This window comes from Bos javanicus, chromosome 8, assembly GCF_032452875.1.
Source record: "Bos javanicus breed banteng chromosome 8, ARS-OSU_banteng_1.0, whole genome shotgun sequence".
In the NCBI taxonomy this organism is placed as follows: Eukaryota; Metazoa; Chordata; class Mammalia; order Artiodactyla; family Bovidae; genus Bos; species Bos javanicus.
Genome location: NC_083875.1, coordinates 37775289 through 37793588, shown reverse-complemented (window position 1 = coordinate 37793588; position 18300 = coordinate 37775289). Strand labels below are relative to the sequence as shown.

The 18300-nt window shown below is 39.0% G+C and overlaps 1 long non-coding RNA gene across 1 annotated transcript in view; it reads left to right on the top strand.

Annotated features, from left to right (window-relative positions):
- The window catches only part of LOC133253408 (uncharacterized), a 217679-nt gene that overhangs the window by 74458 nt on the left and 124921 nt on the right, over window positions 1-18300 (top strand). The window contains exon 2 of the long non-coding RNA XR_009738295.1: window positions 11718-11820. This is a non-coding gene — a long non-coding RNA (uncharacterized LOC133253408). The remainder of the gene's footprint in view (window positions 1-11717; window positions 11821-18300) is intronic.

Genomic DNA, 18300 nt, shown 5'->3' with positions numbered 1-18300 from the left:
AACATTCGAATCATAGGAGTCCCAGAAGAAGACGACAAAAAGAAAGACCATGAGAAAGTACTTGAGGAGATAATAGTTGAAAATTTCCCTAAAATGGGGAAGGAAATAATCATCCAAGTCCAAGAAACCCAGAGAGTCCCAAACAGGATAAACCCAAGGAGAAACACCCCAAGACACATATTAATCAAATTAACAAAGATCAAACACAAAGAACAAATATTAAAAGCAGCAAGGGAAAAACAACAAATAACACACAAGGGGATTCCCATAAGGATAACAGCTGATCTTTCAATAGAAACTCTTCAGGCCAGGAGGGAATGGCAGGACATGTTTCAAGTGATGAAAGAAAATAACCTACAGCCCAGATTACTGTACCCAGCAAGGATCTCATTCAAATATGAAGGAGAAATCAAAAGCTTTACAGACAAGCAAAAGCTGAGAGAATTCAGCACCACCAAACCAGCTCTCCAACAAATGCTAAAGGATCTTCTCTAGACAGGAGACACAAAAAGGGTGTATAAACTCGAACCCAAAACAATAAAGGAAATGGCAGTGGGATCATACTTATCAATAATTACCTTAAACGTAAATGGGTTGAATGCCCCAACCAAAAGACAAAGACTGGCTGAAAGGATACAAAAACAAGACCCCTATATATGTCGTCTACAAGAGACACACCTTAAAACAGGGGACACATACAGACTGAAAGTGAAGGGATGGAAAAAGATATTCCACGCAAATAGAGACCAAAAGAAAGCAGGAGTAGCAATACTCATATCAGATAAAATAGTCTTTAAAACAAAGGTTGTGAAAAGAGACAAACAAGGACACTACATAATAATCAAAGGATCAATCCAAGAAGAAGATATAACAAGTATAAATATATATGCACCCAACATCGGAGAAGGCAATGGCACACCACTTCAGTACTCTTGCCTGGAAAATCCCATGGATGGAGGAGCCTGATAGGCAGCAGTCCATGAGGTCGCTAAGAGTTGGACACGACTGAGCAACTTCACTTTCACTTTTCACTTTCATGCATTGGAGAAGGAAATGGCAACCCACTCCAGTGTTCTTGCCTGGAGAATCCCAGGGATGGGGGAGCCTGGTGGGCTGCCGTCTATGGGGTCGCACAGAGTTGGACACGACTGAAGCGACTTAGCAGCAGCAGCAGCAGCATGGACCCAACATAGGAGCACCACAATATGTAAGACAAATGCTAACAAGTATGAAACGGGAAATTAACAATAACACAATAATAGTGGGAGACTTTAATACCCCACTCACATCTATGGATAGATCAACTAAACAGAAAATTAACAAGGAAACACAAACTTTAAGTGATACAATAGACCAGTTAGACCTAATTGATATCTATAGGGCATGTCGCCCCAAAACAATGAATTTCACCTTTTTATCAAATGCACACAGAACCTTCTCCAGGATAGATCACATCCTGGGCCATAAATCTAGCCTTGGTAAATTCAAAAAAAATTGAAATCATTCTAAGCATCATTTCTGACCACAATGCAGTAAGATTAGATCTCAATTACAGGAGAAAAACTATTAAAAATTACAACATATGGAGGCTGAACAACATGCTGCTGAATAACCAACAAATCACAGAAGAAATCAAAAAAGAAATCAAAATATGCATAGAAATGAATGAAAATGAAAACACAACAACCCCAAACCCGTGGGACACTGTAAAACAGTACTAAGGGGAAGGTTCATAGCAATACAGGCGTACCTCAAGAAACAAGAAAAAAAGTCAAATAAATAACCTAACTCGACACCTAAAGCAACTAGAAAAGGAAGAAATGAAGAACCCCAGGGTTAGTAGAAGGAAAGAAATCTTAAAAATTAGGGCAGAAATAAATGCAAAAGAAACAAAGAGACCATAGCAAAACTCAACAAAGCCAAAGGCTGGTTCTTTGAGAGGATAAATAAAATTGACAAACCATTAGCCAGACTCATCAAGAAACAAAGGGAGAAAAATCAAATCAATAAAATTAGAACTGAAAATGGAGAGATCACAATAGACAACACAGAAATACAAAGGATCATAAGAGACTACTATCAGCAATTATATGCCAATAAAATGGACAACATGGAAGAAATGAACAAATTCTTAGAAAAGTACAGCTTTCCAAAACTGAACCAGGAAGAAATAGAAAATCTTAAGAGACCCATCACAAGCATGGAAATTGAAACTGTAATCAGAAATCTTCCAGCAAACAAAAGCCCAGGTCCAGATGGCTTCACAGCTGAATTCTACCAAAAATTTAGAGAAGAGCTAACACCTATCCTTCTCAAACTCTTCCAGAAAATTGCAGATGAAGGTAAACTTCCAAACTCATTCTATGAGGCCACCATCACCCTAATGCAAAAACCTGACAAAGATGCCACAAAAAAAGAAAGCTACAGGCCAATATCACTGATGAACATAGATGCAAAAATCCTTGACAAAATTCTAGCAATCAGAATCCAACAACACATTAAAAAGATCACACATCATGACCAAGTGGGCTTTATCCCAGGGATGCAAGAATTCTTCAATATCTGCAAATCAATCAGTGTAATACACCACATTAACAAATTGAAAAATAAAAGCCATATGATCATCTCAATAGATGCAGAAAAAGCCTTTGACAAAATTCAACATCCATTTATGATAAAAATTCTCCAGAAAGCAGGAATGGAAGGAACATACCTCAACATAATAAAAGTTATATATGACAAACCCACAGCAAACATTATCCTCAATGGTGAAAAATTGAAAGCATTTCTCCTAAAGTCAGGAACAAGACAAGGGTGCCCACTTTCACCACTAGTATTCAACATAGTTTTGGCCACAGCAGTCAGAGCAGAAAAAGAAATAAAAGGAATCCAAATTGGAAAAGAAGTAACACTCTCACTGTTTGCAGATGACATGATCCATAGAAAACCCTAAAGACTCCACCAGAAAATTACTAGAGCTAATCAATGAATATAGTAAAATTGCAGGATATAAAATCAACACACAGAAATCCCTTGCATTCCTATACACTAATAATGAGAAAATAGAGAAATTAAGGAAACAATTCTATTCACCACTGCAATGAAAAGAATAAAATACTTAGGAATATATCTACCTAAAGAAACAAAAGACCTATATATAGAAAACTCTAAAACACTGGTGAAAGAAATCAAAGAGGACACTAATAGATGGAAAAATATACCATGTTCTTGGATTGGAAGAATCAATATAGTGAAAATGTGTATACTACCCAAAGCAATCTATAGGTTCAATGCAATCCCTACCAACCTACCAACGTTATTTTTCACAGAGCTAGAACAAATAATTTCAAAATTTGTATGGAAATACAAAAAACCTCGTATAGCCAAAGCACTCTTGAGAAAGAAGAATGGAACTGGAGGAATCAACCTGCCTGACTTCAGACTCTACTACAAAGCCACAGTCATCAAGACAGTATGGTACTGGCACAAAGATAGAACTATTGATCAATGGAACAAAATAGAAAGCCCAGAGATAAATCCACACACCTATGGACACCTTATCTTTGACAAAGGAGGCAAGAATATACAATGGAGAAAAGACAATCTCTTTAACAAGTGGTGCTGGGAAAACTGGTCAACCACTTGTAAAAGCAAAAATAAACAAATGGGACCTAATTAAAAGTAAAAGCTTCTGCACAAAAAAGGAAACTATAAGCAAGGTGAAAAGACAGCCTTCAGAATGGGAGAAAATAATAGCAAATGAAGCAACTGACAAAGAACTAATCTCAAAAATGTACAAGCAACTCCTGCAGCTCAATTTCAGAAAAATAAATGACCCAATCAAAAAATGGGCCAAAGAACTAAACAGATATTTCTCCAAAGAAGACATACAGAGGGCTAACATACACATGAAAAGATGCTCAACATCATTCATTATCAGAGAAATGCAAATCAAAACTACAATGAGGTACCATTTCATGCCAGTCAGAATGGCTACTATCCAAAAGTCTACAAGCAATAAATGCTGGAGAGGGTGTGGAGAAAAGGGAACCCTCTTACACTGTTGGTGGGAATGCAAACTAGTACAGCCACTATGGCGAACAGTGTGGAGATTCCTTAAAAAACTGGAAATAGAACTGCCTTATGAAGAAAAGTTATGACCAACCTAGATAGAATGTCGAAAAGCAGAGACAGTACTTTGCCAATGAAAGTCCGTATAGTCAAGGCTATGGTTCTTCCAGTAGTCATATATGGATGTGAGAGTTGGACTGTGAAGAAAGCTGAGTGCCAAAGAATTGATGCTTTTGAACTGTGATGTTGGAGAAGACTCTTGAGAGTCCCTTGGACTGCAAGGAGATCCAACCTATCCATTTTAAGGGAGATCTTCCCTGGGTGTTCTTTGGAAAGAATGATGCTAAAGCTGAAATTCCAGTACTTTGGCCACCTCATGCGAAGAGTTGACTCATTGGAAAAGACTCTGATGCTGGGATGGATTAGGGGCAGGAGGAAATGGGGACAACAGAGGATGAGATGGCTGGATGGCATCACCAACTTGATGGATGTGAGTTTGAGTGAACTCTGGGAGTTGGTGATGGACCAGGGAGGCCTGGTGTGCTGTGATTCATAGGGTCACAAAGAGTTGGACATGACTGAGCGACTGAACTGAACTGAACTGATGACCCAGCAATCCCACTACTGGGCATACACACTGAGGAAACCAGAATTGAAAGAGACACAAGTATCCCAATGTTCATTGCAGCACTGTTTATAATCGCCAGGACATGGAAGCAACCTTGATGTCCATCAGCAGATGAATGGATAAGAAAGCTGTGGTACATATACACAATGGAATATTACTCAGCCATTGAAAAGAATACATTTAACCAGTTCTAATGAGGTGGATGAAACTGGAGCCTATTATACAGAGTGAAATAAGCCAGAAAGAAAAACACCAATACAGTATACTAATGCATATATATGGAATTTAGAAGGATGGTAATGATAACCCTGTAAGCGAGACAGCAAAAGAGACACAGATGTATAGAACAGTCTTTTGGACTCTGTGGGAGAGGGAGAGGGTGGGATGATTTGTGAGAATGGCATTGAAACATGTATAATATCATATACAAAACACAATGCCAGTCCAGGTTTGATGCAGGATACAGGATGTTCGGGGCTGGTGCAGTGGGATGACCCAGAGGGATGGTACGGGGAGGGAGGTGGGAGGGGGGGTTCAGGATGGGGAAAATGTGTACACCTGTGGTGGATTTATGTTGATGTATGGCAAAACCAATACAATATTGTAATTAGACTCCAATTAAAATAAATACATTTATATTAAAAAATATATGTACTGTCTAGGTTGATCATACCTTTTCTGCCAAGGAACAAGCATCTTTTAATTTCATGGCCGCAGTCACCATCTCAGTGATTTTGGAGCCCAAGAAAATAAAGTCTGTCACTGTTTCCATTGTCTCCCCATTATTTGCCATGAAGTGATGGGACTGGATACCATGATCTTAGGAATAACATTAATGATTCCTATTTGTGTATCACATCACAGCTTATATAGACTTTCCCATCATTATTTCATTGAATCCTTGCAAGTTGTCTGTGAGGTAAACAAGGCAAGTAACATTTTCCAAGTTTATCAGAAAGGAACTAAGGACTCCAAAATTCTTCCTCAGGTGTCTTCAACAGCTTTATCCTGAGTCCTTTTGGGACCATTGTCATGCATGCAGCTTAAATGTTAAGTGTGTGATGTGACTGGAATCATATTACTTTATACAATTTAACAATGTTGCTGCTTCAGTTGTCTTAATTTTTAAAGAAGTAGCCTAAGTTCATTAAAAAGTGTGTTGCAAATGTGTTTGTTCTTTGAAGTTCAGTTAATCTTGCTTGTGGGGAGCTAAGCTTTCACCCCATGAGGTCATAGATCAAGCACCACTAAGTAGTGGCTTAAATAAATTGTCAGTATAGCCTCTGGATGGAAATAATTCCAGTATGTCAGCCTTAAAAATTTGTTTGTTATAGCATCTGATCAGAATGGCCAACATAGCTGTAGATATAGAATAATGAGATGGATCTTTTAGGAGACTGTGGATACAATGATGTGATAGATACCACCAGACTCCCTAGCCAGGATTCACACCTTTTCTTTCTAAATTATTCCCTAATTTAAAAAAGTAATTCTCTAGAAAAGACATTTAGTCAACTAATCAGTCAGTCAAGTAATTTAAAATTTTCTGAGACTCTGATGCTTGGAGGGATTGGAGGCAGGAGGAAAAGAGGACAACAGAGGATGAAATGGCTGGATGGCATCACCGACTTGATGGACGTGAGTTTGAGTGAACTCCGGGAGATGGTGATGGACAGGGAGCCCTGGCATGCTGTGACTCATGGGGTCGAAAAGAGTTGGACACAACTGAGCAACTGAACTGAACTGAACTGAGGAGAGGAAGCCTCATTCTGTGATCCTGTAGTGAGGGATCTTTTACCATTTAGAGGTGATGGGGCTGGAAATTGTGTCCAGTGGGAATTATCTGAAGGTTCTTTAAGAAGGAAATTGTCCCTGGAATCTGTGAACAGATACGTAGTCTTCCTGAACCTTCCAAAGCAAAAAGAGAGCTCTGAGTGCCCCGGGTGGCCGGGAGAGAGTGCTGGCTGGAAAAGAAGACATCAATATGAACAATCAATCCCTGCTGATGGCAGAGAAATGGGTCATTAGCAGAAGATAAAGATCCTTCTGTGTGAATGGAAGATGCTGATTTAATAATAACACTGATAATAACATTACTATTAGCTACCAATGATGGCATACCTAATATGGGCCACATATTGTGTCAGTTAAGTACACAAAAGTTAGCTGTCATTATCCAGTTTTACAAATAGTAATGCTGAAAGCCTCTTGAAGGTTAAGTTACTTTCCCTGGGTTACACACCTAGTGAATATCTATGTGATCCAATGTCTCTACATTGACCCTCAGCTGGTAACATTAAATAATATTGAGTGACTGTGTGCTTACTCAATGATGATATTTTAGTTGAGACTGAGTAGGCTTTAGTTTTGGAGAGGGCAATGGCACCTCACTCTAGTACTCTTGCCTGGAAAATCCCAGGGATGGAGGAGCCTGGTGGGCTGCAGTCCATGGAGTCGCTAAGAGTTGGACACGACTGAGCGACTTCACTTTCACTTTTCACTTTCATGCATTGGAGAAGGAAATGGCAACCCACTCCAGTGTTCTTGCCTGGAGAATCCCAGGGACGGGGAGCCTGGTGGGCTGCCATCTATGGGGTCGCACAGAGTTGGACACGACTGAAGTGACTTAGCAGCAGCAGCAGCCACAGGCTTTAATTTAGGCTTGGTGATATCTCCTTTTATTTATTAAAAATGTATTTAGATGCACTGAGATCAGCATGCTTAGAAATGAGCAGTTAGTGTCAATCTGCAGAGCTGTCTAGAGTAGAGATTGCTCCCTCTTTCTGAGTGAGGGGCTTTTACCAAAAAAGTAGGCAATTCCCATAAAGCAACTCTGGCCTTTTGTATCAAGAGCATTGATACAGAAGAATTAAGTGAATAAATATTAGTTTGCAATAAAATGGAATAAATGGAAGAGGCGAGGGGCAGGAAATGCTAGTGGGAGAAAAGAAGAGTTATTAGGCTATTTATGTCTTTTATGTGGCCTTTCTCTTGCTGTCTGGCTAGACCTGGTCCTGAATAAGTGGCTTCAAGCACTGGTTGGTATCTTGCCTTGCTCAGTAAATTTGTTCAATGGTCAAGGGAAAATGATTATTTCCCACTGCACTGTTGTTAGAAATTGAAGTCCCCATATAACAGAAGCAATTTTTCAGTTCTGTTGAGCTGCAGTTTTCTACCTTGTGAAAAAATAAAGACTGTGCAAAATATATACTCTGATAATTTCAAGCTTTAAGCCTTCAAAGAAAATTCATGTTTGTTTTTTTTTTTTTCTATTTAAGGAGCTATGAGTATATGTGTGTGTGTATATATATATTTATGCACACATGCACATAAACATATGGAATTAGAGGAAAATTAGGGAAATGGGAATTTATACTAATTTGCTCTTTCCTTTATTCTATCTTAGGGGATACATACACAACACATGAAAACTCACAGCTTTTGTTCAGTTCAGGCAGTGAAAGCCTGGTTCACTTCGCTTTATAGAAAGAATAGAAACAAATAGAAGGGTGTTTAGACCCTTATCATTCTTCCTTGCCTACAGCTCTCTCCCAGACATTTCCTTATTCAATCCTGTCGTAGCAACAATACATTGGATGGTGTCAAGCCTCAGGGGCTCAGGGAGGTACAAAACCAGTTTGGGCCTTGTATTTCTCCATTTAAGGTTACAATTTGTCCGGAGGCTGATTTTTATTTAGGCCTCAGGCCTCCAGGCCTGTACTCATTTGTGTGGCACATTATAGCAATTCTCTTCAAGCAGACTCTCACCAGAGGGATTTCATTCTTGCAAAAATCTAAGTTAGTGTAGGGATGGTAGCATAGGAACAAATGGCCAAGGAAGGAACTGATGTCCACTGGGCCCAAGGGTGAGTTGTTCTAATCTATTCTCTTATTCTCACCATCTCACCACAGACATTTAGCATTAGGGGTTATGGCAATAAGTTAAACATGCTCCCCACCTTCAAAGACATTATAGCCTAATAGGGGAGAGGGACCTGCAGAAGAGCAGCTTATTAATAGATACCATAAAATGGTGGCCAGAATATGGAAATGGGCAAAATTAAGTAAAGTACATATGGAAGGAGCCATCCACCAATGCCTTTTGCCCAAACCCTGGACATCCATTTCCAGAAGTAAATTATTTCCCTCCCTATTTTAAAAAGCCCCCACCTCACACCTAGATACCTGCTATCATTCCCTTTTTGAAAACCAGGCATTTCATGGGGCGGGTGCACCATCGAGAGTTTGCAAGGTGTCTGTGTAATCTGTGAATTCACTGTGCTTATTTACATCTGTGGCTCTTTGGCCCTTTCCCCTTCTTTTGTCTCTTTCCTGTATCCGTGACTCCAAAACCTTCATTTCTATTCAACATATGTCAAATTTTCAACTACCAAGACTCTGAAGTGAAGGGAAGTCATCCCAGAGAGGGGGAAAAAAGTTTTATCTGTGAAAGTGGGATCTGCACAGGGCAAATCTGTTAAGCAGAGGGTCATTAGCTGAGCAGTCCTCAGGCAGGTGGGCCTGGGTGTGTGGATGACAGAAGCAGGCCTGCTGTGTGAATGAATGTGATGGGGCAAAGGTTTACCACCTGTAAATTGTGAGCCCCTATCTGAGAAAGGATGCCTGAAGACAGAAGAAGTATACTACTAGGTTGAAATATGTATGTATATATTTCCCTCTCTTGGGCCTTATCAAAAAGACTGTATATTTTAAAAGTTTTAACTTTTTCCCAATTCCAAGTGGGGCTATATCTAAGTTAATGGTGCCTAGGAAAGATGTATGGCTGCATCCCTTTCTGAAAGTGCTCTCCGGAGACTTTCCTCAAAAAGTCCCACTTGATGACAGAGCAAGAAACAAAACTGCTGATATTGTTCAAACAACAGGAAACATATTTTATTTACAACATTACTAATAAATCCTTCCTACTACATTTTAAATTCTCCCCCTTAAAGTAGACAGTATGAAATCTCATAAAAGGGGTGTATACATGGCATTGCTGAACATGCCTCTCTAGGAGACGTATCTCCGCTGCACACCTGGGGAAAGGGGCAGCCTAAATGAACCTGGAGGATTCTCTCCTCAATATGACCCACCATGGCTTCTCTGTTTCCTACATCCTTTTAGATTTCTTTGTTTAAAGAAACCCATTTCCTAACAAGCACAGAGCAAATACCCCCATGAATACATTAGTTTCTTCTTTTCTCACAAACTTTTTCTTTCTTCCTCTGTCCCTCTGATGCTTCTTTTCCTTCTCAATTTTTTTTTCCTAGCTCTTTTTTTTTTTTTAACTACTTTCAACCGGTTTTCTCATTTCTCCTCTCTTCTTTCTTTCTTCCCCCCTTCTAGGCATTTATTGAGGGAGGAAGAGAGATATTTTTTAAAGGTTAAAAAGGATGGCTATCATTTTCAAGAATATATCAATCTAATATCAGAGAATGTTAGTCCTCTCTGTTTTTTAAGTCTTTAAAAAAATGCTGGTCATGGATTTGGGGTGATTCTGATAGTGATCATACCTTGCTTTTGTGTCTATTTTGCTTACTGTTCACAAAGTCTTCTTTCACTTAGGTTTTATATACTGTAGGACTGCCAGAGACAGTATTCAATGTGTTGATTTGAGTCTTCCAGATTTGAGGTCACTAATATTTCTCAGGCTATGACACCTGAGAGACAGATAATTGGTGACACGATTCAATTCCATAAGCATTTACTCACTGGGTCCTGTGTGCCCGGTACCATATATCCAAAGAGGAAGAAGCTGCAGCCTTGGCTTTCTTAGGAGTTCCCAGGCCAATGCAGAGCACTAAGTGGTAAACTATTGGTGTCATCATTGGAATATAAAGGATTGCTTATTATTATGATTATCATTATATATTTTTGATTGAAAATGAATGTTATGGAAGATTAAGGGCCTTAAAGAATGAGCAGGAGTTTTATGTATTGTGATTGGAAGGGATGTATATGGAATAACTTAATCAAAGGAACAAGTGGAATGTGAACTATTATTGGCCATATCAACAATGGTTTCACCAACTCTCAGGAATCCTCTACCACCTTGATCTTGTTCTGTTCCCATTATCAACACTGGGGAATTTCCACCATCTGCTTTTTCATATCCTACTTTTAGCCAACTGAGAATTTTCACTGAATCCATGTTGGTTCAGTGCACTCCTTTTTAATTAAAAAAAAAAAAAAAGCCCCAGAGTTTCAGAAGGCAATTTCAACATCCTAAAGGGTTGGAGTGACATGGTACCAGCCAGTAAGGTACGTGAGGGAAGCCGAGATCAAGGAATCAAGGACTATATCACCAGATGTAGGAGAACAAGTGACTTCCATTCATCTGTTTTTGTGGAAAGTGCTTGGAATAGTGTGTATTTTCAGAGTCATAGTTACTTTGATAGTATTTGAAATCATAAATGCCTATTTAACAACCATGCATGTAGTATGCTCATGTATTAGGTTGATCCATGTGAAATGCTAGTATCATATGATAATCAGAATGGGACTTCCAGGGCCTCCTCAATTTCTCAGCCATTAGAAAATTAAAGGTTTTAGGAATCTTTAATACATTTTACACAATCCATTTTAGATAACTGATGAAACTCAAAGATTTCCTAATGCAATATGGGAAACATTTTTTCACATAAGGATATTTCCGTGCACAGCAAATGGGGTGCAAACAATCAAGTTTTTTGTCTTGTTTTGGATCTATATCACAGCAAACTATTCAGAACTCTTTCAAAAATGTTTTAGGAAATTCTGAAAATAGACTCTTTAGGAATTTTGTTTCTAGATCCAGCTGGAAATACTAGGAAACCAGCCTAATGTGAAATATTCCATCTTTTGGTTGAATACATTTGGTCTGTTCAGATTCAAATAACAGTTATTAAGTACTTGAGCATTTTCTAACTTACTAGCTCATGTTCTAGGTTCATTCATTATTATTTATACATTATTTTCTTTAATAACAACTCTGCATGTGACCTTACACTTATTTAGGTACTATTTTCTCATTCCACAGATGAGGAAACAGCTTGAGAGAAGATAAATGACTTGGTCACATGGAACAGAGGAAGAATGGAGCCAAGCATGGGAGCCAGGCATTGGACCCAGGTCTCTTGACTGTAAGTCTTGTGTTCTTTCTGCTCTTCCATGATCCTTATGTCTAAACTTCTAAAGGAAAATTAAAAATTACATCTAGGGTGAGATGCCTGTGAAAAGAGGAATGAGATATTTATTATTGAATTAGGCTCATATGTTTCTATCCTTTATCATGTAGAAATGTAACTATATTTATGCATGATATTATATATGTCATAGTGTTGAACATATATATGTTCATATATGATATTATATATGTCTTATATGTCATAGTGTTGAACAAGAGGGCCATTCTATTTAGACAAGTAGTGAGAAAATTTTCAGAATATCCTGGACTATAGGAAGAGGGCTGTAAGGGAATGACATGATTATAGAAGAAGGTATGTATATAATGCACAGAGCATGTTGCCTTGATCTCTGTGACTATTAGTTTGGAAACATAAAAGAAATGTGTGTGTGTGTGTATCTGTGTGTATGTGTGCATGCATGCGTGTGCTTCTGTCCTATGAATTTTAACATGTAATTTGATATTACCTAAAAGTACAATTTACCTGAAATGTCTTATATATTTCCTATTACAAAATTTGAACTTGTTCAAAATTTATAAAATAGACTATGATCATCTTACTGAAGCATTTTTTGGTTTACACAGGTACCATCACAATGTAAATATTATGTGATTTATATTTGACTTTTAGAGATGCATCCATTATGTTAAGCAACTTGCAGTTGTCCATATATAGTCTGGTTTATGCAGGTCTGTATAATTTCTGGAGAGTGTGGACCTTCTTTATTTTTTATATTCCTACTGTGATGCTTGATGTTTTATGGATAATGATCCCTTTGAGAATCTGATGAAGTAATGAAGCTTGTTCTAAGAATAGATACACGCATAAAAGTCAACAACCTTGCATTTCATGCCAGGGATTCGTGAACTTCTTGGCACCAATCCCTGGACCTCCAAGTTAAGAACAACTTGGCACTAAGTCTGCTACATAGTAGGTTTCATAGATACTTCTCTTATGCTCCCCAACCCATAACTATGAGATGTGAGTATGAGTGAATGCATCACTCCACAGCTCAATCCCATCTCCTCATCCTCTCTAACTCTAGTCCCATCCAAACTCTTCACTCTGACTGAAGGGAAAGGAAGGGGGCATAATTCCTGTGGATATGTAGTCAATCTTTCCTTTTAATGGTACCATTTGGCATATCTACTCTGGCTTGGAAATTTTTGAATTAGACATACGTAATAAATCTTTAAGTTTTTTAATCACCAGATGATGTAAAATAAGTGCCCTTTGTCTCTGAGCTTCACTGAGTCATTGAGACCCATCTGTGGAGACTGGATGAAGTGAAGTTCAAATCTGAACTTGGGAAGAAAAACAGGCGAAGTCCTCAAATGCATGGATTATGCTAAAAAACAGTGATTTTACATTCTGATGTGGTTGTTGTGTCTCTAAAGTTAGACATGAGAAGAATGGTGGTGTAGAAATGCCAGTGTATTGGATACTGCCAAGAATATTTTGGCGATCAATGACTTGCAGAGTTGTGTACGTTGCAAAGTTTGCCTTCAGGCTCAGGATTTGAATTGGTATCATGGAAAAGCTTTGTTTGTAAATAGACAGACTCAGGCCATTTCTAGTTTGTGTTGCATGGGATCAAATTAATGAATAGGGATTTTTTGGTAGTAGAATACAAATTTTTGTAACAGACATTACTATTTTCCATTAATATACTATTTTCCTTTCCTTCTGGACACAAGTTAAAATTGCTCTTTCCACCCTACCTCCCTGAAATTAATTGAGGCCATTTGATTCTCTTTGGCCAGTGAAATGTAAGCTAAATGAAATTTAACACCCATGATTCTACACCTCCCCTTCCATCTACCTCACTGACCTATGGAGTTCCAGATGGCGGTGCCTCCATCATGCTTGATCCCTGAGTGAGGATAACATGGAGCAGAGGCCACTTACCAACCTACAATGGTTGCATAGCTGAAGCAAGAAAAACACTTTGGTTGTTATAAGCCACTGATGTTTATGGTTATTTGTCATAGCGGCACAGCCTAGTCTGTTATGCCTGCTATTATACAACTTCTGTTTAAACATTGTAAACAGATTAATGAGCTAGTGAGTAGATAGAACAATGTAAAAGGGAAAATTAGTAGTTTCTTGTTTTTAATAGTGGGTCTGTTCCTCATAGGAGCATCTCAGACAGTCGTTCTGGGATTCCTGGCTATTCCACAAAGCAAATACGTGTGTGCAAACATATCGATAGCAATGAAAACTTAGAGAATTCACAATGGCTGGGCTGGCCCAGTGGCCCAGGCAAATAAACACTATTTGCTTCCTTTCCCCTTTTGTTTTCTCTGAGAGCTAGAGAGTACTTGAGTCACTCAGCTTCCTCCACTGGGACAGTGGTGACAATGATCTTGTTGTTCTCTAGAGGCTCCATGTCATAGTTAAGTCACTTGAAACTGTTTAATAATCTGTGCAGGGCTTGTTGGGTCACAAAGTCCCAAAGCCTCTTCCTCACACATTATCTTCCACCACTCTCATTTTTTTGCCCATGAACAGAAGAGTCTCTCAGGATCCTTTAAAGTGTATCCATCACAGGCTTGACTACAATGGGAAAGGGGTAGGAGAAAGTACTTTCACCATTAGCAGGCACAAGCTGAACAAATCTCAATAAGTGACAGGCATAGGTGATGAAGAGCTAATTCTTAGATTCCAGCAATTCACCAGTGTCACTTTTTAATTTGACGGAAGATGATATATAGGTAGAGAGGCAAATGTTGTCAAGAGAAGCACAATGGATTTGGAATAAATGATCTTGTCTCAAACATGCTCTCTACCATTTCCCAGTTTTGTGGTTGTAAATACCTGCTTAAGCTAATCCCATATTCTTTACCAGCACCAGTGGGTGCAGTGATACCTACCTTCCATGGTAACTCTAAAAATGTATTTCACAAAATAGGCTTTTAGGGACTTTCCTGGCAGTCCAGTGGTTAAGACTTCCTGCTTCCCCTGCAGGGGATATGGGTTTAATCCCTGGTTGGGGAACTGAGATACCACATGCTGTGTGGCCAAAAATATGGGGAGGCTTTCATTCAACACTGCTTTCCTATTGTTTGTTTTCATATTCAGTAAATAGTACCATAATGCAGGTGTCCAGACAGTCCTCAAGAGTCATGTTTTCCTTTAATGCCCAGTCAGTAATAATCTAAAGTTCTATCCCAACCAAGTCCAAGAAGTCCAGTGTTTTTCTTCATTCCACTCTTAGGTTTTCTGAGAATCTCTGAGGGATGTGTACATATTTCACAAATGTATCCTAGCTGTTCTTATCACTTTAGCCAGTTATCTGGCACCAGACTCTTACTCTGATTCTCTGCAAGTCCCCCTTGCTGTTGTGTAACTGTCTCCTCTAAGCTCTAGCTCTTCATCTCTACATTGCTTTTTCTTAAAATTTGACCCAAGTCTGTCTCTTTATTGCCTCAGCACAGCAAAAACCAGGCTCTGAGAAGATTATTGTGAAGGCTTAGGGACAATAGAAAAAGATTTCAACTTGATGAGGGGTTAAGTAGAGGAGGCAGAATTTATATGCCCATTATGTAATGATCCCCAGATCCAGTGCTTTCCAAATGGTCTCTGTAGCAAATGAACAGAATTCCCTGTTAAACACAGTCCTAGTGAATTAGAATCTCTTAGAGTGACTGCACAAGAGTGTATATTTTAATAAACTTATGAAAAATTTCTCTGTGGGGACATTGGAATGGAATCGTTTGGGAACTTGTGCCCCAGTGACATGTTGCAAGAAGAAGTTTACGTCAAACTCGAAAGAATGATTTGATCATATTTCCCTGACCTGGGTTTGTGCTTCCAACTTTTCCAGGACCAGACTGAAAAAAAACAAAATGAACAATAACAACGGTAGCAGGAACAACAAACTTTAAAAAGAGCTTTCCCTTGGGTAAACTTTGTTTTTTGCAGTTTCCACACCATCTCTCTTCTTTCTTGCTCATGGAACAATTATGTACCTAGCTTCTGGTGATGAATTAGACTTTGTCCGAGTCAGTTTTGATTATCCTGCCTCCTCTATTTTAGCCTTCCTTCTATCTAAGGGGTAGTCATATGATCCAATTCTTGGCAATAGAATGAAGCAAGAAACTTTGAGGGGAACAATCTCTGGGAAAACTTTCACTTTTCCATCTTAAATATAGATGTCATTATTAGATAATTGATTCTGAAAGTCAGATTCTGATCATGAAGGAAAGGAAGAGAAAATTACAGAAACATTGTCCATTCCTAGACCAAAGTCAGTGTCTGCTTTACCCCCAGTCTTCTTTTGGTGGGAGAAAGACCCCCAGTCTTTCTTAGGCCACTGTACCTGTTTCTTTGTTCTGGCTACTAAAAACATTTCCAGTCTCAGGCTGTCCTCCCTATAAAGGTCATGTTATTTCAGTGGTAACCACAATGATGATCGGCTTTCATGCTACATGACCTATTTAGCTCCTCATTATTGCAAATATCTCCATTTCAAAAGAGAATGTTGGCTTTGTCAAAAATCTCATTGTTTTTTATCCCCTTCAAATTAATGAAGAGGCTTGCCCTTAAAATTTGCTGTGACAGTGGTTTGTCCTCTACTAAGAAAAAGCTTGGAAATAAGGTTTTTCTCTTCTATCTCATCTCCCCACATCCCTCATTCTAATGGTTTCAGAAATTGGCACACTTTGTACTAATATGTAGTATGCCAAAATCTTTTTTATAATTTCCAAATATTCTTTATCATATAAATGCACAAACATATACAAATCATATTCATACATACACATATACATATGTAAATTCATATTTTCTCTCTTTTAAAATATTATGAAGGAAATATGTACACATTAATTATCAGATCAGATCAGTCGCTCAGTCGTGTCCGACTCTTTGCAACCCCATGAATCGCAGCACACCAGGCCTCCCTGTCCATCACCAACTCCCGGAGTTCACTGAGACTCACGTCCATCGAGTCAGTGATGCCATCCAGCCACGCCCGAGGTCAGGGGTGGCGGCCAGGAGGAGATACCCCACACCCCAAGCCCGAGTCCAGGGGCGACGGGCGGGAAGAGCTACCCCACATTAATTATAGATACATTTAAAAATGCAGACTAGTATACAAATAGTAAACATTAGTAAAAATAGTATACAAATAGTACAGATAGTATACAAATAGCATGTTAGTATGCTATTCACCAACAGTATCCACAGTCTCCTACAAAGCGTTTCCATATCTTGAGAAAATATTTGCAAACCGTATATCAAATAAGGGGTTAATATACAAAATATAAAAGGAATTCATGCAGCTCAATAGCAACAAATAAACAACCTGATTGCAAAATGAGAAGAGAAACTCAATAGACATTTTTTCAAAGAATACATACAACTGGCCAACAGGTATATTAAAAGGTGCTCAATACCCTGGTCATCAGCAAAAGGCAAATCAAAACCACAGTGAGATATCACCTCACACCTGTCAGAATGGCTGTCATCAGTAAGACAAGAAATAACAAGTGCTAGTAGGAACAAAGAGAAAAAGGAACCTTGGTACACAGTTGGTGGGAATGTAAATTGGCACAGACATTATGGAAAACTGTACAGGGTTTCCTCAAAAAACAAAACATAGAACTATCATATGATCCAGCAATCCCTATTCAGGATATATTCCTAAAGGAGATAAGATCAGTATCTCAAAGAGATACTGCAACCCCATGTTCACACAGCATTATTCACAATAGCCGAAATGTGAAAACAGTCTGGGTGTCTGTTGATGAAGGAACAGATAAAGAAAATACTGTGTAGTTCAGTTCAGTTCAGTTCAGTCGCTCAGTAGTGTCCGACTCTTTGAGACCCCATGAATTGCAGCACTCCAGGCCTCCCTGTCCATCACCAACTCCTGGAGTTTACCCAGACTCACGTCCATTGAGTCAGTGATGCCATCCAGCCATCTCATCCTCTGTCGTCCCCTTCTCCTCCTGCCCCCAATCCCTCCCAGCATAAGACTCTTTTCCAATGAGTCAACTCTTCGCATGAAGTGGCCAAAGTACTGGAGTTTCAGCTTTAGCATCATTCCTTCCAAAGAAATCCCAGGGCTGATCTCCTTCAGAATGGACTGGTTGGATCTCCTTGCAGTCCAAGGGACTCTCAAGAGTCTTCTCCAACACCACATTTTAAAAGCATCAATTCTTTGGTGCTCAGCCTTCTTCACAGTCCAACTCTCACATCCATACATGACCACTGGAAAAACCATAGCCTTGACTAGACAAACTTTGGTGGCAAAGTAATGTCTGTGCTTTTGAATATGCTATCTAGGTTGGTCATAACTTTCCTTCCAAGAGATCTGTCTGTATATGAATATTCACTTCAGTTCAGTCAGTCACTTCTGTTCAACTCTTTGTGATGCCATGGACTGCAGCACACCAGGCTTCATTGTTGATCACCAACTCCTGGGGCTTG